A 24,046-nucleotide genomic window follows, 5' to 3' on the forward strand; every position below is an offset into this window, starting at 1 on the left:
TAGTTGATGAATATTTGGGTCATTTCTACCTTTTCGTAATTATGAATAATGCTGCTATAAACATTCATATATAATTTATTGTATGAACATATATTTTCATTTCTCTTGTGTATATATCTAGGAGTGGAATTGCTGGCTTGTATGTTAACTCACTGTTAATTGTTTGAGAAACTGCCAGATTGTTTCCCAAGATGGCTGTACCATTTTACATTCCCACCAGAAGTGTATGAGGGTTTTGATTTCTCCACATCTGGTCAACCCTTGTTATTTTCTGTCTTTTTAAAATTATTATTATTACATCCATCCTGATGGATATGAAGTGGTCTCTCATTATGGTTTTGATTTGCATTTCTCTGATGACTAATGATGTTTAGCATCTTTTCATGTGTTTATTAGCTATTTGCATATCTCCTTTGAAGAATTATCTATTCAGATCCTTTTCCATTTTTAAATTGTGTTGTCTTTTTATTATTAAGTTGTAAGGGTTCTTTCTATATATTCTAATATAATTCCTTTATCAGATATATGATTTGCAAATACTTTCTCCCATTCTGTGAGCTGTCTTTCATTTCTTGATGGTGTCCTTTGAAATATGAAAGTTTTTAATTTTGATGAAGTTCAATTTATCTACTTTTTCTTTCGTTGCTTATGTTTTTGATGTCATATCTAAGAAACATTCGCCAAAATCAAGGTCGCGAAGATTTACACCTATGCTTTCTTCTAAGAGTTTTATAGTTTAAGACTGATTCATTTTGAGTTAAGTTTTGTACAAGTTGTGAGGTAAGGATCCAGCTTCATTCTTTTGCCTGTGGCTATTCATTTGTCCATTGATTGATTTTCATAGTTAAATCAACCTTGCGTTGCTGGTCATGGTGTATTATCCTTTTTAATATATCGCTAGATTCAATTTGCTAATAGTTTGTTTAGTTTTTTTGCATCTACATTGAGAGAGAGAATGGACTATTTCTCTCTCTCTCTTTCCTTCTTTCTTCCTTCCTTCCTTCTTTCCTTCCTTCCTTCTCTTCTCTCCCTCTCACCTTCCTTCCTTCCTTTCTTTCTCTTTCTTTCTTTCTTTTGCTCTTGTCAGGTTTTTGTTATCATAAATGAATGTGCACTTCTCCTTTTCAATTCTCTGGAAAGCGTAAGATTGGTGCTACATCTTCCTTAAAATTTGGAAGAGTTCGTCAGCAAAGCTACATAGGCATGGAAGGAGATTCAATCACAGACTGAATACATTTAATAGATGTGGGGCACCTGGCTGGCTCAGACAGTGAAACATGCAACTCTTGATCTCGGGGTTGTGAGTTTGAGCCTCACATTGGGTGCAGAGAGTACTTAAAAATAAAATCTTAAAAAAAGTTTAATAGATGTGGTATTTGTTCAGGTTTTCTATTCTTGTGGTGGTTTGGTAAATTGTCTTTTCTTCTAGGAATCTGTTCATTTTATCTAAAATTTCAGTTAATTGGCACAAACTTGTTCTTAACATTCTTTTTTAAAAAAGATTATTTATTTATTTATTTGAGAGAGAGAGTGAGTGAGTGAGAGAGAGCGAGCATGAACAGGGGGGAGGGCCAGAGAGAGAGGGAGAAGTAGAGTCCCTGCTGGGCAGGGAGCCCTATGTGGGGCTTGATTCCTGGACTCCGGGATCATGACCTGAGCTGAAGGCAGATGCTTAACCTACTGAGCAACCCAGGCGCCCCCTAACATTCTTTTATGTTCTTTTTCATAGGATTTTTAGTGACATACTCATGTTCTTTCCTGACATTGGTGAATTTATGAAGTCTCTCTTTTTTTTCTCCTCTTGGTCAGTCTTGCTAGAGGTTTATTAATATTGTTTTCAAAGGACACATTTTAACTTTATTTCCTCTATATTTGTTTTTCTTATTTTATTAGTACTTATTTAGCTGTATTTTTTTTCTACTTTCAATGTGCTGTCCTTTTCTAAGTTTCTGAGAATACTTAGAGCATTTGTTTTTCAGCATTCTTTTCTAATATATGCATTTTAGGCTATAACTTATTTCTAAGTAGAGGCTTAGCTATACCATCTATTTTGGGCTACCATATTTTCAATAATACTCAGTTCAAAATACTTTTTTTTTAAAGATTTTATTTTTAAGTAATCTCTACACCCAACATGGGGCTTGAACTTACAGCCCTGAGATCAAGAATCACATGCTCCACCCACTGAGCCAGTCGAGCGCCCCCAAAATACTTTTTTAAAAATTATTTTTTTTAACTGAAGAATGGTTCACATATTACATTAGTTTAAAGAGTACAACACAGTGATTCAACAAGTCTATATGTATCCATCTCAATGTATTAAAGTACATTGTGGGGGCGTCTGGCTGGTTCAGTCTGTGGGGAGTGCATCTCTTGATCTCAGGGTCATGAGTTCCAGCCCCACATTGGGTAGAGAGTTTACTTAAAAATAAAATCTTAAAAATATAAATAAAACATTTGATGATTTCTTCTTTGACTCTTAAGATAACCATGTATTGCTTAATTTAAAAAGAATTTGGGTTTATCTAGTTTTATTTTTGTTTGTAATTGATATTTAACACAATTCCACTGTGTTCAGAGAACTCACTTGGAATTTCAATCCTTTGCCTTTGTTGAGATCTGCTTTGTGGCTCAAATATGATTAATGTTTTTTTTAAGATTTTATTTATTTATTTATTTATTTATTTATTTATTTATTTATTTATTTTAGAGAAAGAGAGTGCACAAGCAGAGGAAGGAGCAGATGGAGGGGGACAAGCAGACTCCACACTGAAAGCAGAGCCCGACGTGGGGCTCAATCCCATGACTCCAAGACCAGGACTGGAGCCAAAATCGAGTTGGCCATTCAACCAACTGAGCCACCCAGGTGTCCCTGTCTAATTTTTAAAATATATTTCAATTAGGTTAAATGGATTAATCGGGTTTTCAGATCTTCTATAACCTACTAATTTTTGTTTACTAGTTCTATCAGTTGAGAGAGATATGTTCATATCTCCAACTATAATACAGATTTGTCTATTTTTCCTTGTAGTTCTATTAGTTAACATTATTTCAATGTTTATGCAAATTCTATATTGTTATATTTTCCTGCTGGATTTGCCTTTTTTTTTTTACCATTATCAATGTCCCTATTTGTCTCTAGTAATGCTATTTGCCTTGAAGTCTAACTGTATCTGATATTAATACAGCTATGCTATGCTCTTTGCTTTTTGTTCGGTGTTCAGTATGTCTTCAGACTCTGTGTGTCCTTATATTTACAGTGTGTCTTTCATAAGCAGCATTACTGGGTCTTGTTTTTAATTTAGTCTGACAATATTTATCTTTCAATTGGAGTTTTTAGTCCATCAATTAAATTATCAATACATTTGGATTTAAATAGACTCTCTTACATGTATTTTCTATTTCGCCAAATGTTCTATATTCTCTTTTCTCTTTTTTTCTCGCCTATTTGTGGATACATCAAGTTTCTTTCTTAATTACTCTACTCTTCCCCTTCTGATAACTGATGGTTATCATTTCTGTACTAGTCTTTAAATGGTTACCCTAGAGATTAAAACATGTACGTTTGTCTTTTTTTATTTAGGTAAAATTTACATACACAGAAATGCACAAATCTTAGGTATGATTCAAGCCATACAACCACTAACCCAGTCAAGATATAGAACCTCACATTTTCCCAGACTCATGTTTTTGAGATTCAATCATGTTAATGTAGTAGTTCTGTCATTTTTACTACCAAGTAATATTCCGTTATATAAACACACCACAGTTTGTCCCTTCTCCTGTTGATAGAAATTTGAGTTCTGGTTTGGAGTTATTATGAATAAGACTGCTGTAAACTTACTTTTTTTTTTTTTTAAAAGGTTTTATTTATGTATTTGACATAGAGAGAGCACAAGCAAGGAGAGTGGCAGGCAGAGGAAGAGGGAGAAGCAGACTCCCTGCTGAGCAGGGAGCCCAATGTGGGGCTCGATCCCAGGACCCTGGGATCATGACCTGAGCCGAAGGCAGCGGCTTAACCAACTGAGCCACCCAGATGCCCCTGTAAACTTACTTTTACAAGTATTTTTGTGAGCAGAAGTTTTCATTTTTCTTCGGGGTTGGAATTCCTGCATTGTACGGTAGATAGAAGTCTAATTTTTAAGAACTTGCCAAAAAGTTTTCCAAAGTGATTGTATCATTTTACATTCCTACCACCAATGTGTGAGTTCTGATTGCTCCACGTTTTCACCAACATTATTTTTAGCCATTCTAATGTTATGATGTGATATCTCTTTATGGTTTAAGTTGTATTATCCAGGAGATTAATAATGTTGAACACTTTTTTATGTGCTTACTGATCATTCATATATCTTCATATGTGAAAAGTCTGCTCAAGTCTTTTACCCATTTAAAAAATTAAGTTGGGGCACCTGGGTGGCTCAGTCAGTTCAGCTCAGGTCATGATCTCAGGGTCCTGGGATCGAGCCCCACATAGGGCTCCATGCTCAGCATGGAGTCTGCTTGTCCCTCTCCCTTCCCCTCTGCCCCTCCCCCTGCTCATGTTCTCTCTCTCTCAAATAAATAAAATCTTTAAAAAAATTAGGTTGTTTGAATTTTTATTATTGAGTTGTCAGGGTTCTTTATATACTGTGGATATAAGTTCTTTGTTAGATATATGTATTGTAAGTATTTCTTCCAGCCTGTGGCTGGCCTTCTTATATTATTAATGGAGTCTCTTGATAAGCAGAAGTTTTTAATTTTAATGGAGATTAAGTGATTAATTTTTTTCTTTTACAGTTTTTTTTAATCCTAAAAAATCTGTGCCTACCCCAAGGCTATAAAGATATTCTCCCATATTTTTTCTAGAAACTTTGCAGTTTCGGGGCACCTGGGTGGCTCAGTCATTAAGCGTCTGCCTTTGGCTCAGGTCGTGATCCCGGGATCCTGGGATCAAGTCCCGCATCGGGCTCCCTGCTGGGCGGGAAGCCTGCTTCTTCCTCTCCCACTCCCCCTGCTTGTGTTCCCTCTCTCGCTGTGTCTCTCTGTCAAATAAAAAAAAAAGAAAGAAACTTTGCAGTTTTATCTTTTATATTTTGATGTATGGCTCATCTCAAATTATATACGAAGTTAGGTCCATTTTTCCATAAACTTATCCAATTTTTCCAGCACTAATGCTGAAAAGACTTTCCTTTCCCCATTGAATTGCCTTGGCATCTTTGTCAAAATCAACTGACCATACATACGTGGGTCTATTTCTGGATTCCAATGATCTCTATTTGTTTCACTGATTACTGTTGCTTTATCGTAAATCTTTTTTTTTTTTTTTAAGTAAACTCTGTGCCCAATATGGGGCTTGAACTCACAACACTGAGATCAAGAGTCACGTGCTCTTTTGACTGAGCCAGCTGGGTACCCCTGTTTTGGCTTTTATAAATAGATTCTTTTCATTCCCATAAAAATGTTAGAATCAGTTTGTCAAGTTCAACAACAAAAATCCTGTTGAGATTTTTATTATGATTGTGTTGAATCCAGAGATCAATTTGATGAATAACAATATTGAGGCTCCCAATCCATGGACCTAACAAATCTCTCCACCTTGACTTTTCACAGCCAAAAGAATGGTAAGAAGTATAAGTTAGTACTTTTATTCATTCCTAATTAATGCCAGCATCTTAGAACATTCAAAATTCCATTTACCCCATTTTTGCCCTCTGTGTTAATGCTGTAATACATCTTTATTCCACTAGATTTTGTTTTGTTTTTACAAGAATGTATATAGCAGCTATATTCATAAGGTTCCCAAACTAGAAACAACCCAAACATCCATTACAAAAACATTACATTGAGCAAAATAAGTCAGATACCATAGAGTAATATTGTCTGATTGCAATGATACAACATTCAAGAACAGGCAAAACTAATATATAGGGATGGAATACTGAACGGTTGCTACCCTGGAAAGATGCATGAGGTGACTTTCTGGGGTGACAGAAGTATCTGGGTGGTGGTTGCATAGGAGTATACTTGTCAGAACTTATCAAATGAGAAATGTAAGTTCTGCTCATTCTCCAGTGGTTAAATTATAATTTAATCAATAAAATGAAAGAAATCTGGGAAAACCGGGGCACCTGGGTGGCTCAGTTGTTATGCGGCTGCCTTCGGCTCAGGTCATGATCCCAGGGTCCTGGGATCGAGCCCCGCATCAGGCTCCCTGTTCGGCGGGAAGCCTGCTTCTCCCTCTTCTGCTCCCCCTGCTTGTGTTTCCTCTCTGGCTGTCTCTCTCTCTGTCAAATAAAATCTTAAAAAAAAAAAAAATTAGGGGCGCCTGGGTGGCTCAGATGGTTAAGCGTCTGCCTTTGGCTCGGGTGATGATCCCAGGGTCCTGGGATCGAGCCCCACATCGGGCTCCTGGCTCGGCGAGGAGCCTGCTTCTCCCTCTCCCTCTGCCCTCTCTCTGTATCTCTGTGTCTCAAATGAATAAATAAAATCTTAAAAAAAAAAAAGAAAACCAAAAACAAATACAAAAACTACTGAATTAAGCTTGGCTGAAGAAGTTTGCTCCATGAAAACTTCTCCAGTTTCTCCCTGATTGGTCCCACAGCCAAACAAGTTTTAGGGGGAAAACAAATCGTTTTCTACTTTTCTCTTCCAGAGACCATTTCTGGAACGACCCTTTCAGAGCTCAGCTCGAGGTACAGGTGAGGAACATGAAGACTTTTCCTTCCAGTGTATGTACCGTCACACCAGGTCCCAGTCGTATTGAAAGGAAGAGAGGTGCCTGGTTGGCTCAGACGGCAGAACATGTGATTCTTGATCTTGGGCATGTGAGTTTGAGCCCCATATTAGGTGTGGGGATTAAAATAAATAAATAAATAAATAAACTTAAAAACAAACAAACAAAAAAGAAATCCTAGCACAATTTTTCAGATGAGGGTAATCATAACATTTTTCAAGAGTGAGTAACAACAACAACAAAATTAAAAGACACCAATATACAATTTTTTTTAAAAAAGATTTTATTTATTCATTAGAGAGAGAGAGAGAGAGAGCATGAGCAGGGGGAGAGGCAGAGGGAGAGGGAGAAGCAGGCTCCCTGCCGAGCTAGGAGCCTGATGTGGGGCTCGATCCCAGGACCTTGGGATCATGACCCGAGCCGAAGGCAGAAGCTTAACCATCTGAGCCACCCAGGCGCCCCAACAACTTCTTATATTTTAAGAACACACACACATGCATTCCAACCCTCTTAAGTTTTAAGAATATATATGCACACATATATAAATATATTCATATATATAAATATATGTATGTATGTGTGTATATATATAGAGCTAAGAATATATACATGTGTGTGTAAAATCTTTACATATAAAATCTTTAGGGCCTCCTTCCAGCTATGAAGTTCTATGATTTTAAGGCAATATGGGCCTGATTTGGGATCCTGTCCCATAACATTTTCAAATAATGAATACATTCTAGATTGTGTCGCTTTAATGGGGAGAAGGGAGAGGGACTGCACATGGGAGAGAACGTAGGGAGAACAAAGAAGATGCAGCATGAGAAACAAACATGGGCTGCAAATAGGAAAAGGGGACTATAGGAGGGCAGGCAGGTGTCCGGGGCCTCTTCTCCAGCTCCTGGCCTCCTAGAGAACATCACTGCAGTTTTTTCAAAGCTGTGTTGCCAACCTAAGTGTGGAGCATGACCTGCAGGCAGGTACGTGTAGTCAGTGAGGCTGAGTTCACTACAGGCTTATGGCCATCTTCACTGGCCCAGGAAAAGCTGTCTTCATGTAGCAGGTGCAGAGGAGAAACTGATGGATGGCAGTAGCTTATTTACCTGAAACAGGTACATGCAGTTTGCATGATGCAGCCAAACTGAAGGAATTACCCCTAAGGTAGCTTCTAGGGGACTCTTGGACAACAGTAACCAAATTCTAGCCCTTCCAGTTGCGATTAATAACCCCTGAAAGCACCATCTCTACGGTAATGCTGGTGGGTGGGAGAGAGCCTACTCTTTTTCAAGCTTAAGGAAAAGAAAGAAAGAAATGGGTAACTGAATGGTTTTAGTAAAAGATAGTCCCAAACTTTAAAACATGCTCCCTGCCAAGGAGCTCTTTCTGCCCACCAGTCCTGTCCCCGTGCTTTAATAAAAACAACTTTTTGCACCAAGAAAAAAAAAACAAACCCACACCAAAAACAACAACAACAACAACAACAAAACCCCAAAACATGCTCCCTGCCCATCAGTGCTGGCCTCCCCTGGCCCTCCTTCAGCGAGGAAAGGCACCCGCTCCTGTATCCGGGAGGGGTGAGGCACCACGTGAACTTCTTTCAGAGACGCTGGTGGTGTGTGAGTAGATGTGATTCCAAAGAGATGTGAATGAGGCAGCCAAGTCAAATCTCTTCTCTACCTCGAAAATGCAACCTCCTTAGAAGACTCACATTAACTTAAGTTTCGTTTAGAGACAGTCCCCATCACAGCCCTAAGCACAGTGTCTGTCTCTAAATAAATGCAGACAGCAGGAAAGATGCCGACCATGCAAAACTCTCCAAAAGTTCTTCTCTGTCTCCAAACTGGAAAACCTGGAGCATTACTGTAATTCTCACTGCTGGAGTCGCCCATCTCAACAACGGAAAATCTGGATAAACGGGGTTCTCCCCAGTGTTGGGCCATGGATGGAAACCAACTGTCTAACTAGTCATGTGACCCTGGTTAAATGCCTTAAGCACCCTGAGTTTCGGTGACTTATCTGGACGTTGAATATCACTAAGTGCATGGGATTCTGAGGATGAAACGATATAGGACAATCTCAAAGCCCCTGGTAGGTGTGAATTACCCAACAGCTACTGCGCGTTCATTTCTTCCGAAATTTCCATACCACCACTAGGGGGCAGAGTTGGCCTAGGATTTAAAAACGAATTTGTAATCCCCTGAGATTCAATTTTCTTTTTTTTTTTTTTTAATTTTATTTTTAAGGGGCGCCTGGGTGGCTCAGTCCTTAAGCATCTGCCTTCAGCTCAGGTCATGATCCCAGGGTCCTGAGATTAAGCCCCGCATCGGGCTCCCGGCTCAATGGAGCTTCTCCCTCTCCCTCTGCAGCTCCCCCTGCTTGTGCTCTCTCTCTGTCAAATAAATAAAATCTTAAAAAAATAAAATAAAAAGATTTTAAGTAATCTCTACACCCAACATGGGGCTTGAACTCACACCCGGGATCAAGAGTCACATGCTCCACAGACTGAGCCAGCCAGCCAGGCACCCCTCAATTTTCAATTTTTAAAGCTGTTTTGCAAACTGTGGATGGTGGTAGCCACAGTGCATTATAGCTTTTTTTTTTTTTAAGAGGGTTTTTTTTTAAAATATTTTATTTATTTCTTCATGAGAGAGGGAGAGGCAGAGGGAGAAGCAGGCTCTCCGTGGAGCAGGGAGCCTGATGCGGACTCCATCCCAGGACCCCCAGATCATGACCTGAGCTGAAGGCAGATGCTTAACTGACTGAGCCACCCAGGCGCCCTGCATTATAGCTTTTGTGAGTCCTAGACACCTTTGCCTTAATGGACCCCTTCCTCCATAAAAAATAAGTAAATAAATAAAAACAAAAAAATAAAAATAAAAATTGCATTTTACAACTGTGTTGACAATGGAATCCAGGCCTGGTTCGTTGCTATAATTATATATTTTCCCTATTTTAAATAAATTAAAATTAGAACATTGCTGTGGGATATTGCCGTAGCATTATCACGGCCCCTACAATTTTTCCTACTGCGCATAGTGATCAAGTTGGCCCGGGGGGTGGTGGGGAGCGTATGCCATCACTCCTGATACAATGCGTGAAGCTTGGGCTTTGAGAATGTCGGAGTCCTAGCTGGGCTTCCTGTAAGTGATGTGTATCAGTCGGCTACTGCTGCCATAACAAAATACCACAGATGCGGCTGACTTAAACAACGTAAACTAATTTTCTCCCAGTTCTGGAGGCCAGAAGTCCAAGATCAAGTTGTCAGTAGGTTTGGCTTCTCTGCCGTCTCTCTCCTTGGCTTATACAGATGGCTGTCTTCTCACGATGTCCTCACATGGTCTTTCCTCTGTGTGTGCATATTCCTGGTGTCCCTTTGTGTGTCCAAATTTCCTCTTCTTATAAAAACAGCCCTCAGATTTGGATTAGGGCCCACCTTAACATCTCATTTTATCTTTCATCATCTTTTTTTTCTTTCTTTCTTCTTCTTCTTCCTTTTTTTTTTTTTTTTTTTTTAGTAATCTCTTCACCCAACATGGGGCTCCAACTCACGACCCAAGATTAAGAGTCACATGCTGCACCACTGAGCCAGCCAGGTGGCCCTACCAGTCTCATTTTAACTGAGTCACCTCTTTAAAGTCTCATTTTATTTTTATTTTTTTAAAAGATTTTATATATTTGAGAGAAAGAGAGAGAGATAGCAAAAGAGAGAGTGCATGAGCAGGGGGGAGAGGGAGAAGCAGACTCCCCCTGAGCAGGGAGCCGGATGTGGGGCTTGATCCCAGGACCCCAAGATCATGACCTGAGCCAAAAGCAGATGTTTAACTGACTGAGCCACACAGGTGGCCCTTTTTTTAAAAAAATTGAGATTTTATTTATTTATGACACAGAGAGGGGGGCAGGGAGAAACATTAAGTCAAATCAACAAGGGGAATCAGCATGTATAATTTTCTTTTTTTTAAAGATTTTATTTATTTATTTGACAGAGAGAGAGATAGCGAGAGCAGGAACACAAGCAGGGGGAGCGGGAGAGGGAGAAGCAGGCTTCCCGCCGAGCAAGGAGCCCGATGTGGGGCTCGATCCCAGGACCCTGGGATCATGACCTGAGCCGAAGGCAGACGCTTAACGACTGAGCCACCCAGGCGCCCAGCATATATAATTTGAGCTCAGTAGATTTTTTGGTGGTAAAGCAGAGGCTGTTTAGATTGAAATTATATCAATTGTTAGTTGTGAGGAAGAACTAAAAATCAATGTTAAGTGGGTTTGAGTAACCCAAGTACAACTAACTCTATGAGCAAACTTCTGTTTTGTGACATTACACTCAACACTCACTAAAAACAGTGACTTGGCAGCTTGTGAGAGCCTTTATCAACTCCCTGTATTTACCTTCCCAGCACTCATCACTTTGTCATTGTCTATCTATTGTTACAATTTAAAAATTACCACTTAGCTCTGTCTCCTTCTCCCAGAAGGCAGAATCCATACATCTATTTTCTCATTAAGTCCCTAGCACCTGCTACAATGGGGCATGGGACATGGGAGGTGCTCAACAAATATTTGTAGAATGAATGATTCAAAGCAGTGCAGAATCAAGTGATCCTAAACCGGGGCCCAAATGCTGGAAAGGTGAAATAACTGCTTTCTTAGAAAGCACCATGCTGGGGGCGCCTGGGTGGCTCAGTCTATTGGGCATCTGACTCTTGGTTTTGGCTCGTGTCCTGATCTCATGGGTTTTGGTTCCTGATCTCATGGGTTGTGGGATCGAGCCCTGCGTTGGGCTCTGCGCTCAGTGGGGAGTCTGCTTGAAGATTCTCTCCCTCTACCTGTCCCCCCCACTCCCTCTCTTTCTCTCTCAAATAAGTAAACAAATATTTTTTTTAAAAAAGGAGGGGTGCCTGTGTGGTTCAGTGAGTTAAACATCTGCCTTTGGCTCAGGTCATGATGCCAGGGTCCTGGGATTGAGCCCCAGATCAGGCTCCCTTCTTGTGGGGAGCCTGCTTCTCCCTCTCCTTCCTCTACCTTCTCCCCATCCACTGCTCATGCTCTTACTCTCGCTCTCACTCAAATTAAAAAAAAAAAAAAATCTAAAAATAAATAAACAAAAGCTCCATGCTTTTGGGTATTAGGCCATTGAACAAAAGGAATTTATCCCATTTCTGCTGCTGTCTTCCTAGCAGTCTTTCTTCAAGGTCTCCCGACACTCCCCCTGACCTGCAACAGCCCCTGAGGCCAAGGAAAGGAGTGGAGAGGCTGATGCCCCCTTGTTCGTTCAAGGACAGCTTCTTCAGAGACCCAGGACTGTTGGATCAAGAAGGTTTCCCTGGATACCCCCCACCCCCACCCACTGCAGCAGGCACCCAAGGAGCAGCCCACGCTGTCCACCTGTATTGATCCCTACCCCCCAGGACAGAACTTCAAACCAGATCTGGGCATGTATATAAAATACAAAAAGACTGAAAGGTAGAAAGAGGCCGACTGACTAGGTAACTCAGGGTACAGGTAACAACATAGTGATGAGTTACCTGGGGTTTCTTTTTGCCTCATATACTCCAGACTTGGAGCTGAAAATGTTGGCAACTAGAAAATGCCTATGGGCACAGACCAAAAAAAAAAAAACAAACCCCAACGAAAGCGTGTGGTCTCTAGCCAAAGGACCAGGAAAGGGGGAGCCTCTCAGAAAAGAATGGACAATAGCCATTCTACTCCAGCCAAGCACCATAGATAACTGTGGCTACACCCCCAGCAGCAGAGGCTGAATGGGGAGCCTAGACTTCCATCTTCGGCAATTGTAATAAAGCCCCTCAACCTCCCCACCCGGCTGGTGTCAGAGAAGGTCAAGTAGGGAGCTAGGACTTCCATCTCCATCCGGAGGTAACCAAGCTCACCCTCTTCACCCCCACAGTATCATGGGGACCATGTGGGGAGCCCTGACTTTCACCTACCTGGAAGGATCAAGGCTCCCTAGCCCTTCCCACCAGGCTGGTGTCAGAGGACATTTAGTGGAGAGTCAGAACTCTCAACCTTTGACCAGCAATAACAAGGCCACCCCCTCCCAAATCTGTGGTATCAATGGAGGCCAGTGTGGGGCAGTAATGAGGCACTCTTACCCCTCCCAGCTAGGGAGGCATCAATAGAGTCCTTATGGGGAGCCAGAACTCCCACCTCAACCCAGTACTAGTGAGGAAGACCCCCTCAGGTAGTGACAGAGGCTAGTGAGTGGGAACCTGGCTTTCCCCTTAAGTGGCAGTAATCACTAGAAATTAGCTAAAACAGAAGTTCTCAATAAGATTCAGGGTCTTTTATAATACCCAAATGTCAAAGTTTCAATGAAACTTGCCATACCAAGAACCAGGAAGATCTCAAATGGAATTAAAAACAAAACAAAACAAAACAAAAAAACTGATCAATATATACCAACACAAAATGGCAGAGATGTTAGAATTACCTGACAAAGACTAAAATATTTTAAAAGCAATCATCATAAAAATGTTTCAGTGAATAATTACAAACACATTTGAAACAAATGAAGAAAATAGTAAGTCCTCACAATGAAATAGAAAGTCCTAGCAAAGAAGAAGAACCAGGGGCACCTGGGGGGCTCAGTTGGTTCAGCATCTCTTGATTTCAACTCAGGTCATGAGGTTGGGGTCGCATCAGGCTCCATGCTCAGTGGGGAGTCTGCTTGGGATTCTTTCTCCCTCTTTCCCTCCCCTCTCTTGCATGCGTGTGCACGCTCTTTCTCAAATAAATACATCTTTAAAAAGAAAAACCAAATGAATATTTTAGAACTAAAAAACACTAACAAAAATTAAAAAAAAACACACACACACACAACAAAAATTCAGTGCATGGGCTCAGCAGCAGAATGGAGGGACAGAGGCAACAGTAAACTTGAAGATAGAATAGAAATGACCCAATCTGGGGCGCCTGGGTGGCTCAGTCGTTAAGCGTCTGCCTTCAGCTCAGGTCATGATCCTGGGGTCCTGGGATCTAGCCCCGCATCGGGCTCCCTGCTCCGCGGGAAGCCTGCTTCTCCCCCTCCCACTCTCCCTGTTTGTGTTCCCTCTCTCGCTGTGTCTCTCTGTCAAATAAACAAAATCTTAAAAAGAAAAGAAAAGAAAAGAAATGACCCAATCTGAAAGAAATGTACTGTATCTTGATAGAAACTGTCTTGCTTATTCAGGCTGTTATAACAAAATACCACAGACTGGGTACTTTATAAACAATAGAAATTTATTTTCTACAGTTCTGGACTCTGGTAAACCAAGATCAAGATGCCACTTTGGTCAAGGTCAAGTGAAGGCATCTTCTGGGTTTCAGACTTCCGGTTGTGTCCTCACCTGGTGGAAGGGGCTAGGGAGCTCTCTGGAGCCTCCTTTATAAGGCACTAATCCCATTCATGAGGGCTCCACCCTCATAATTAGGCAGATCCCCAAAGCCCCACCTCCCAGTACCATCATCTTTAGGGGTTAGTACTTCAATATGTGAATTTTGGGGGACACGTTCAGACCATAGCAGAAATGTACTGTTATCTTGACTGTATCAATGTCAATACCGTTGTCATATTGCATAGTTTTGCAAGATGTTATCATTGGGGGAAATTGGCTTCTCTGTACTATAATTTCTTGCAGAATGTGCATGTGAATCTACAAGTATCTCAAAATCAAAATGTTTTATTAAAAAAAAAATCTTATGGGGCGCCTGGGTGGCTCAGTTGGTTAAGCATCTGCCTTCGGCTCAGATCATGATCCTGGAGTCCTGAGATTGAGCCCCGCATCGGGCTCCCTGCTCCGCAGAGAGCCTGCTTCTCTCTCTCCCTCTGCCTGCCGTTCTGCCTATCTGTGCTATCTGTCTGTCAAATAAATAAAATCTTAAAAAAAATAAATAAAAATGAAAATAATTTTAAATAAATAAATAGATAAAAATCTCATTCCAGGGGCGCCTGGCTGGCTCAGTCTCTTGATCTCAGGGGTCATGAGTTCAAGCCCCAGGTTGGGCATAGAAATCACTTAAAAAAATAAATAATAAAAATAAAGATTTTTAAAAAGATTTCTCCAAAATCTCATTCCAGACAGATTTGAGCCAGCCTTCTGTGCCCTCATTCAGTTGCCTCTGGAATAAACCCTTGCCCTGATGCATTAAGAAAAAAATCTCATTCTGGCTGTTGTGTAGAGTTGGATTGCAGGGAGCAAGAGTGCCTGTGGGTAGATCGCTCTTTTGTAAGTCTTTCATTTTAAAGAGGTCATGTGACTTTCTAAGGGTCACGGGGTCAAGTAAGTGAAATGGCTGGGCTATTACACCCAAATTGTCCAACAATTTTCCAGGATGACTTTTTATGAATCCTATGCCTTCCAAAGAATACTGGAACAATGTGGGTTCTGAAGGGTAACAATAGAACTCTGTTGCTGGTAAGTGAATCCAGAACTAAGGTGGAGGGGGATGTGAGGAATGCAAAAGGCATTTAACCCCATTCAGCAAATACAAGTTTTGTTACATTGTTGTGGGAGCTTTAACATCTGAGTGATTTGCAGCATGCAGTCCTGGGAAGAAACTCCAAGAGTCCCTGCTGAGATTTTCATTTTTGTGACTTTGAAGCTGGGGCCAAAAACACTGGCAAAGACTTGTTCGGCAAAGCAGATTTTTTGCTGTTCATAAGATTACTTCTCAGGTAGAACAAGTTTTTGGCTATTTCTGTCCATAATTGTTATCAATTTTGTTTTCTTATTTACACTCTCTGGTAGGTTGAATTATTACCCATTTGTTCCAGTTCTTCATACCTCCCTGTATTACATTCATGTTCTTTTCCTTGTGGCTTTGTGATTCTTCCCACTATGGGTAGAATATTTTCCCCTGCTCTGTTGATATTGAGGTTGGCCATATGACTTGCTTTGGTCAACAGAGCATGGAATGATATGAGGCGAGCAGAGGCCTTCAATGTTCTTTTGTGGTTTGGCTTGGCTCTCTTGCTCTGGGGAGCTATTGGTGCAAGGAGTGTGAGAGATACTTGGACCACACTAGAACCTAAACTACAGCCAAACCCGGCTGACCTGAAGTCTGAAGCAGAGCCACTGAACTGAGCCCACTCTAGATCAGCCAAACCACAGTTGACCTATATAGATCCAAGAGCAGGATAGTAAATGCTCACTGTTGCTCTCCCTTGAATTTAGGGTGGTTTGTTATGCAGCAATATTGCAACAATAGCTCACTAATACACACTAGGAATGCTCATCTAATTTAGATTTTATACACAGAATGTATTCTATTAAACTTTATTATTTTTACAATTTGTCTTTCCAAAGCAGTTCTTTCAAAATGTGTAACTTGATCTTGCTCATTTTTATTTCAGTCTTAATCTTGCCAAAAATCTTTTTTTTTTTTTTTTTTAAAGATTTTATTTATTTATTTGACAGAGAGAGATAGCGAGAGAGGGAACACAAGCAGGGAGAGTGGGAGAGGGAGAAGCAGGCCTCCTGCGGAGCAGGGAGCCTGATGTGGGACTCGATCCCAGGACCCTGGGATCATGACCTGAGCCGAAGGCAGACGCTTAACGACTGAGCCACCCAGGCGCCCAATCTTGCCAAAAATCTTATTAACATTCCGAGGTGGCCAGTTCTCTAAAAGAAAGTTTCCTCTGAGTTCTGGAGTTAACAGATGTATCACTTATTTTTATCACACCCACCTGGAGTGTCACAGGGAAATGGCAAAATTTGCTAAATGAGAAGGTAGTCTCTTACTTTGAAAGTTCTTTATCTTCCAAGGCCAAGAAGAGATACCAAGACTTTGACATCTTTGTTCTAATGATGTGCATGTGTTCATACTCCTTAACTGGAAAGTCCTTTTCCAAAAGAACCTAGTCTGGCCATTGCCTTCCTGAAGCAGAGGACCCAGACCATTCCTGCTCTCCTCCAGTAGACTGCACCATCTCTCTGAATCCCTACTGGTGCAGAAATTCTCCAGTTATGCTTCTACGATGGTCTACTCTACAGCAATGGGAAGCAATGACCCATATCTACGTATATCAACCTGAGTAGGTCTCAAAAATAAAATGTCAATTGAGAATAACCAAGACGCTAAATGACACATACTCAGTAGACGATTGGTGCACTTTAAAAACAAAATACAGGGGCACCTGGGTGGCTCAGTCGGTTAAGCATCGGACTCTTGATCTCAGTTCAGGTCTTGATCTCAGGGTTGAGAGTTCGGCGCCCCACCACCCACCCCCCCCCCGGGCGAGTTGGGCTTCATGCTGGGTGTGGAGCCTAAAATAAAAAGTAAAAATAATAAAACCAAAATACGTATCCTGTCTGTGGATGCCGGCAAGTAAGCATTGTTCAAGTTTCTCCTCCTGCTGGCATACCTAAGTCAGTCTCCCGAAGATTCTGAGCAGCTGCAGAACTCTTTGTGGAAGCTTTGAAACAACTGATGAGTCTGAGGAGCCATTCTGAGCAAGGCAGAATGCTCACGGACTCTGTGGTAATGAGAGATCCAAACACTAAGTGCTTCAGGGGAGGGTGGATTGGAGAGTCGTGGAACCGAAGAGAAGATTCTCAAAGACCTGGTGCCCGCTTTACCTGACATTAAAGAAGATGCTGAAGGACATCACTTGAGATTATTTTGAACACTATGAGAAAATTGAAATCATTGAAATCATGGCTGACGGAGGCAGTGGCAGGAAGAGAGACTTTGCTTTTGGGACCTTGGATGACCACGACCGCCTGGACAAACTGTCATTCAGAAACACCATTCAATGAATGGCCACAACTGTGAAGTGAGGAAAGCCCTATCTAGCAAGAGATGGCTACTGCTTCGTCCAGCCAAAGAGGTGGAAGTGACTCTGGAAACTTTGGTGGTGGGCGTGGAAGTGGTTTTGATGGGAATGACAACTTTGGTCATGGAGTAGTTAGTGACTGAGGTGACTGTGGTGGCAGCCATGGTGGTGGTTGCCTGTGGTGGCAGTGGGGACGGCTGTAATGGATTTGGGAAGAATGGAAGCCAACATAGAGACGGCAGAAGCTATGATGATTTTGGCAATTACAACAATCAATCTTCAAATTCTGGACCCAGGAAAGGAAAACACTTTGGAGGCAGAAGCTCTGGGCCCTATGGTGTTGGAAGCCAATACTCTGCCAAACCACAAAACCAAGGTGGCTATGGTGGTTCTGGCGGTAGCTATGGCAGTGGCAGAAGGCTTCGATTACTGCCAGGAAATAAAGCTTAGCAAGAGAGCAGAGCCAGACAAGTAACAGGGAAGCTACAATAGATTTGTGAACTCAGCCAAACACCATGGTGGCAGAACCTACCTGCTACAAAGAAGACAAGTTTTAGACAATATTCATGTGTATGGGCAAAAGACACAAGGACTGTATTTGTGACTAATTGTATAATAGGTTTTTTTGGTTTCTGTTCTGTATAAAGTTGAAGCATTCCAATAAAAAGTCTTAATACAGATTTTTTTTTTTTGCACCCATACTGTTGATTGCTAAATGTAATAGTCTGATCATGATGCTGAATAAATGTGTCTTAAAACCAATATAGGTGCACATGGCTGGCTCAGTCAGTAGAGCATGTGACTCTTGACCTTGGGGTCATGAGTTCAAGCCCCACACTGGGCATAGAGCTTACTAAACAAAACAAAACAGTATAAAAATAATATTGTAAGTTGCTTATGGAGAGAGAGAGACAGACAGAGACAGAGACAGACAGAGAGGAGGTAGGGCACTGAGGCACAAATACTAATCTTCCAATAGTGGCTATCTCTAGGGAGTGGAGCCAGGGATGTAACAGGGACTGATAATCTGTTGGGACCTTGGTGATATCGGTAATCTTTTATTTCTTTTAAACATGACTGGAGGGGCGCCTGGGTGGCTCAGTCGTCGGGTGTCTGCCTTCGGCTCAGGTTATGATCCCAGGGTCCTGGGATCAAGCCCCGCATCGGGCTCCCTGCTCCGTGGGAAGCCTGCTTCTCCCTCTCCTGCTCCCGCTCCCCCTGCTTGTGTTCCCTCTCTCACTGTGTCTCTCTCTGTCAAATAAATAAATAAAATCTTTAAAAAAAAAAACGACTGGAAGCAATTTGAAAAATGCTAATCCTTGTTAATTCTGAATGGTGGAAATATGGGTGCTTTTGTTATTCTTTGCTCTTTTCTGCAACTTTTACATTTCTTAAAAAAAAAAAAAAAGGTCTTTTCTCTCCCCACAGCACTTCTTTCTGTATCCTAAAACTTGCCAGCCTGTCTCCTCTCAGTTCCTGACCCATGTGTCTGCCTCTCCTACCTGTCAACGACCTTCCAGAGGACTGGTTATTTTGTGTCCTACGGTGCTCAGGCAAGCCATGATACATTGATCTGTTCAATAAGCAGTGACTGAGCACGAGTGTACCAGAGATGTGCAAGGGGCTGGGGATAGCAAACAAGACCTCGCTCTCCTGAAGCTCACAGGGGAGGGGCATCCTGGGGAGTGAGCAGGCAGCACAGAGGGTGGGAACAGAGTGGGAAGGGGCTGGGGGAAGCCCCCAGAGACCTGAAGAAGGAGAGGCAGTCCAACGAAGGGGTGGGAGAAAGAATATCTCTGGCCAAGATGACAGCTTCTTGCAAAAGCTTTAAGGCAAGAGACAGCATGGAGGATCTGAGAAACTAGACGAAATTCAGGGTGGTGGAGTAGCAAAGGGAAATGAGGCTGGAGAGGAAGGCACAGGCAGAAATGTTGCATTTGGTAGCACAGACTCATGGTCCGGAGGAGACTTGGGCTTTAAGCCTGTTTCCTCATCTACAAAATGTGGATTAAAATGATCTACTCCAAGTTGCTGTGAGAATTCAAGGTCTTTTTTTTTAAGATTTTATTTATTTATTTGAGAGAGAGAGACAGCGAGAGAGGGAACACAAGCAGGGGGAGTGGGAGAGGGAGAAGCAGGCTTCCCGCAGAGCAGGGAGCCCGATGCGGGGCTCGATCCCAGGACCCTGGGGTCATGACCTGAGCCGAAGGCAGACGCTTAACGACTGAGCCACCCAGGCGCCCCAGAATTCAAGGTCTTAAGAACAAAATTTGTGCCCTTGGGCAGGGCTCTGTAAATGGTAGTTACTATCTTTACTTGGGGGTGAGGAGAAAGCAATGGAGAGATTTTTAAGAGGTGGTTCTGACAAGGGCGAAATTGTGTTTTCCAAAGCCTGCTTATGCAGGCAGCAGTAGGGGAAGGCAGCCAGACTCATCAACTGCTGCAATGCTTTGGGATATTTGCCTCTGTGTTTGCACTATTTCAAGGACCATTTCACCATCTTCAAGAGTCTGAGATTAAAAATGCAAAAGAATGGAGCACCTGGGTGGCTCAATAGGTTAAATGTCTGCCTTCAGCTCAGGTCGTGATCCCAGAGTCCTGGGATTGAGCCCCATGTCAGGCTCTCTGCTCAGTGGGGTCTGCTTCTCCCTCTCCCTCTGCCTCTTCCCCAGCTTGTGCACTCGCTCTCTCTCTCAAGTAAATACATAAAATCTTTGGAAAAAAAATGCAAAAGAAAAAGGAGAGAAAAATTGGGACACCTGTGTGGCTCAGTTGGTTAAGTGTCTGCCTTTGGCTCAGGTCATGATCCCAGGGTCCTCGGATGGAGTCCTGCATCGGGCTCCCCACTTCTCCCTCTGTCTGCCGCTCCTGCTTGTGCTCGCTCTCTGACAAATCTTAAAAAAATAAAAAAGGAGAAACATTCTCAAGACGATTCCTCTGCATGGGAGTCTCTGTCTTCCAGCACCCCGCACTTATGTCCTTGGGCGAGGGATGCAGTCTCTAGGTTGGGCTGCACGTACCGTCTCCCAGGTAGGTGACCCCACTGCCTTGCCACTTCTGTTATCGGTAACTCAACCGGCCCCTCCCCACCTGTGAGCTCCAGCCAATCAGAAGGTGTGAGGCCAGCTGTGAGTGTGGCTGCAGCTGGAGCTGGGCAGAGCCAGGCATCAGAAGAGTCGACCAAGGGCGCCCAGGTGGCTCAGTCGGTTAAACGTCTGCCTTGGGCTCAGGTCATGGTCCCAGTGTCCTGGGATCAAGTCCCGCATCGGGCTCCTTGCTCAGCGGGGAGCCTGCTTCTCTCTCCACCTGCCACTGCCCGTGCTTGTGCTCTCTCAAATAAAATCCTAAAAAAAAAGAAGAGTTGACCAGTTTTACCTTGTGTATCTGGGCAGCCGCAGGCCAGGTCCCTTGAAGAGTAATTGAAGGGAGAAGAATTACATGGCCTTCACATATTCAGAGTCAGGGCATTGAAGAGGATTTTACCAGGTCTGTGCAGCAACAAGTTCTGTGAAAGCAGCCCCACGACATGTTTATGCAGCTCCTACCGTGTATGTGAGGCACTGCGTTAGGTGCTTCAGGAGCCAGGAGAGCCCAGGGTGAGTAAAACAAAGTCCCTGACCTCAAGGAGCTTACATTACAGTGATGAATATGTACTAAGTAGTAGTAAATGCTGTAAAATAGAAAGTATCATAAGGGTGATGTAGAATGGGAGGGGATACAGCTTTAGGAAGGGTGATCTGGGAAGGCAAAGATTTGAGGGAACATGTAGAAACGTGGGAGAACATTCTGGGCCCTGGAAAGGGAGCATGCCTGGTCTGTTCAAGGAACTGTGAAAGGTCTGTAGGTAAGTTCTATCCAAATTGCTACTATCTCCTCCGTGAAAAGGGGGAAGACACTGGAAGTGTAACATGTTATGACTCACCTATGACCTTGGAAGTTGCTTAAAAAATTAGGAATTTTCTAGAACTCTTCTCAAGCAAAGTCCCAGAAGGAACTGCAGAGATGAGGTCTCCATCACTGCAAGAGGGCAGGACACCACAGAGGATTCTTAGCTTCTTTCTGGGACAAGTCGGTGTGGTGTTAGAGAGCCATGTTTTCAGTCATTCTTTCACTAGTTGCCATTGGTTAAAGAGAGAGCTGAGGATGGAGTACTTATCATAGCCTAACCTCATGTACAGCTAGGAGGATGTGATAAAGGGCAAGACCTTTTTTACAGTAAATGAATGTACTTATACTCTCTCCCTTGTAGTCTCATTAGCAAGTCAAGCTCTTATTCCAAATAGGCTAATATTTGAAACATATTTTGACTTGACTTTATAACTCCTTTCTCCCCGCCTCTGCCAAATGAGAAATTAAGGTGCACTATTTAAAAATCATACCTAACATACTTGCTCAGCAACCCCACTTCACTTGGTATGACTCGGATCTGAATAAGTCTTAGTGGTTTCCAAATACCAAATTCTGTCACGAGATAATTTGCGACCACTGAGTAAATTTTATTTTATTTAAGATTTATTTTCTTCCTTTAGAGAGAAAGAGTGAGAGTGAGCTCAAGGAGGGAGGGAGGGGCAGAGGGAGAGGGAGAGAAGCAGACTACCTGCTGAGCATGGAGCCCGATGCAGGGTTCAATCCCACGACCCCATGATCATGACCTGAGCCAAAACCAAGAGTCGGATGCTCAACCAACTGTGCCACCCAGGTGTTCCCCCACTGAATAAAGTTTCAAAGGTTCACTGCAGGCTCAGAAGGTCACCCAAAGGTGGAGTCTTATACATGTTCTGAGCACAGGAGAGTCCTCAGAAAATGGTGAAACCTCATGACATTATAGGTAAAATTTTAACTTATTACCAAGCCATAAGAATAAAGTAACAGGGGTGCCTGACTGGCTCAGTTGGTAGAGCATGTGACTCTTGATCTGGGGGTTTGAATTTCGAGCCCCATGCTGGGTGTACAGATTAAAAAAAATTTTTTTTTTAAATATTTTATTTTGAGAGAGAAGGCGAACAGAGAGGCAGAGGGAGAAAGAGAATCTCAAGCATACTCCATGCTGAGCACGGAGCCCCACATGGGGCTCGATCTCACAACCCTGAGATCATGACCTGAGCCAAAATCAAGAGTTGGACACTTAACCGACTGAGCCACCCAGGTGCCCCTGTTTTTTTTTTTTTTTTTTTTTAAGGATAACAGCCTTGAGAGTTATTTGAAAGGTTTTCAAAAAAAAAAATTTATTTTCATAAATTAACACACATAACAGTGGGAATTTTAGAGTCACAAACTACCAAACAGAAAAGGAAATGCAGGGGCATCTTGTATGCCAATGTTACCAAAAATGTACAAATTTCACTGAACTATTGACCATGATAATATATAAACACTTCAGGCAGCTATTTACTGGCCCAGACCTGCCCAAGGAGATGCTGAGGTCTCTCGCCAAGAATTCAGATCCAATTCAGCACCAGGGAGGGGCTCATGAAGACACACAACGAACAAGCCATCAAATCTGAGTATATACTGTGCTAGATGGCGGGCTATATGGGGACCCTCACTTTATAATCAAATTAGCGTTTGCTGCTCAATTTGTGGTTAGATAATATAAAACTTTGATTTTCGTAAAACTAAGCCTTCCTCCGAAGCCAGCTGTTTACATTAAGAAGTGCAGTTGTGGTAAGGAGCTCTTCCCTTGCATGAATCCAGAAAAGGCTACTCCATACCTCTGGCCAATTATTTAGACTTTGGATACAGCCACCCACAACGTGGTGTTTAAAAGGTCCTTTCCATGATACCAGGGGAAAAGCTTCCCGAAACAAAACAAAAAACAAAACAAAACAAGGGAATTTAAGAAAGCACCAACTGCATACTCCTCCCTCAGGTGATGGGAGAAAAGTATCACTGACTAAAAGTTGGTCTTCCGTGGATCTTACCGTACATGGTATTATGAGATGGAATCCCAGCCTGGGGACGGAGCGCTGGCTGTGCGTTCCATTAGGCTGCACCAAAGCCTTGGCTCTGCTGCCCCGGTCCCGCATCCTCCACATGCTCTCGGTCTGGTGGGCAGGGAGTGAGCCCTGGGGGGAGGGATCATGCCCAGATGGTAGGATCTGGAATTTACCTCAGGTTGGCTCTGGTGCCCATGCAAAAGACCCTTTCAGGCAAAACTGTGACAAAGTGTCATGATTTTCACAGCTCTTGAAGGAGCGCTGAGTTTTGGGATTCACAGCATGAGTTTCTAAGCTCTTCAGGCTCCAAGTAAGGCAAACGCTACATGTCTTTCCACTGTACCTCCCTCAGCTGTAGCTCTTAGAGTAAGGTCACTAAGAAAAAGTGGACATAATTTGCTTGAATAGGTGATGAGGTAAATTTAAACTAATGGAGAAATGAAGCTGGAAAGGTGACCAAAAGAGAAGGGGAAAATGGGTGGGGAGCAGATGAGGGGCAAATATAGCTATAAACTGAAAGATGAAAAAACAACAACCCACATTTGAAGTTTCAGTGAAAAGCTGATGGGCAGAACCCTGATTGGACCTGAGATTTCTCCTCTCTTTCCCATATTAAAAACACTAAACCTC

Source organism: Phoca vitulina, unplaced genomic scaffold, assembly GCF_004348235.1.
Source record: "Phoca vitulina isolate PV1807 unplaced genomic scaffold, GSC_HSeal_1.0 scaffold82, whole genome shotgun sequence".
In the NCBI taxonomy this organism is placed as follows: domain Eukaryota; kingdom Metazoa; phylum Chordata; class Mammalia; order Carnivora; family Phocidae; genus Phoca; species Phoca vitulina.